Raw genomic sequence first — 1,348 nt, forward strand, 5'->3', positions numbered from 1 at the left:
CCCACACCTTCCCAGAAGGTCAGCCTGTCCATGACAAACTGTCAGAACCAGAGAAGGCAGAACAGAACAGGTTCCACCACAATGACAGCCAATAACTGTTGAGCGTCTATGGCATCCAACACTGTGGTAGGTGATTTGCAGACATCAATTCATGTCATCCTCACAACAACCCCACAAGGTGGACACTATTGCTGTTCCCATACTTGAGGGGTAGTTAATGTGGGAACACTCCTAAAGTCACAGAGGAACTCACGTCCCTAGCCTGCGCTCCTAGCCACCACCTGAAGGGTCTTCCCAAAGTCAATCACAGGGCTGACCTATCAATAGATGGATGGATATATTATGTATGTATGTATGTATGTATGTATTGATGGATGGATGAATAGACAGATGGCTGAATGGCTGGATGGATTTTGAATGGGTAGCTAGATGGGTGATGAGTGGATGGATGCATTATGAATGGATGGATGATGGATCACTACATGTGTAAATGGATAAATGAGAGGGTAAGTGGATGAATAGTTGGGTGAATGGATGGATGGATTAGATGGATGGATGATGGGTCGATGAGGGAGTGGATTATAAATGGGTAGGTGGGTGTATAAATGGATGGATGGGTGATTAGAGATGGATGAATTATGGATGGCTAGGTGGGTATGTGGATAGGTAAATGAATGGAAGGATGGATGGATGAATGGATGGCTGGATGGATGATGGATGAAGATGGATGGATAATGGATGGATGAATTATAAATGGATGGGTAGATAATGGATGGATGGATTATGGGTGGGCTTGTGGGTGTGTGGATGGATAAGTGAATGGATGGGTAGATGGATGAATGGGTACATGGATGGATAAATTATGGATGGGTATGTGAGTGTGTGAATGGATAAATAAGTGGGTGGGTGGATAGATAGGTAAGTTGATAATGGTGGATGAGTAGGCAAATATGAATAGGTGAGTAGGTAAATATATTTTTAGGTGAATGAATGGATGGATGAATGAGGTGGTTGGGTTAGATAAATAACCTTACCCCCCACCCAAGTGGGCCCACACTGTGCCCGACCCTGGGAGCTCAGCTCCTGGCTTTATTTATTCCAACTTTCGTGGCCCCGCCCTGCAGGAGAGATGAGTCTCCCTACTGAGCAGAGGGAGACACTGAGGCTGAGAGGGTGCCACTTGCCCCAGGTCACCTGGAGCGGGGACTATGAGCAGAGGAAGTGTCCCTCACAGGGTAATGGGAGAGAAAGAGGGGGGCCCAGGGGCCAGAGAGTCCTTGCTCCAAATTCAAGACCTGTCCCCTCTCCCTCCTCACCACCCACCCACCCACCCCCACCCCGCCAGCGG

General features: G+C 47.8%; 1 protein-coding gene across 1 annotated transcript in view; it reads right to left on the reverse strand.

The window, feature by feature from the left end:
• Positions 1 to 1,348, reverse strand: part of LOC102765065 (ATP-sensitive inward rectifier potassium channel 12-like) — an 18,224-nt gene that overhangs the window by 13,264 nt on the left and 3,612 nt on the right. The window lies entirely within an intron of this gene.

The sequence above is a fragment of the Myotis davidii genome, unplaced genomic scaffold (genome assembly GCF_000327345.1).
Source record: "Myotis davidii unplaced genomic scaffold, ASM32734v1 scaffold207, whole genome shotgun sequence".
In the NCBI taxonomy this organism is placed as follows: Eukaryota; Metazoa; Chordata; class Mammalia; order Chiroptera; family Vespertilionidae; genus Myotis; species Myotis davidii.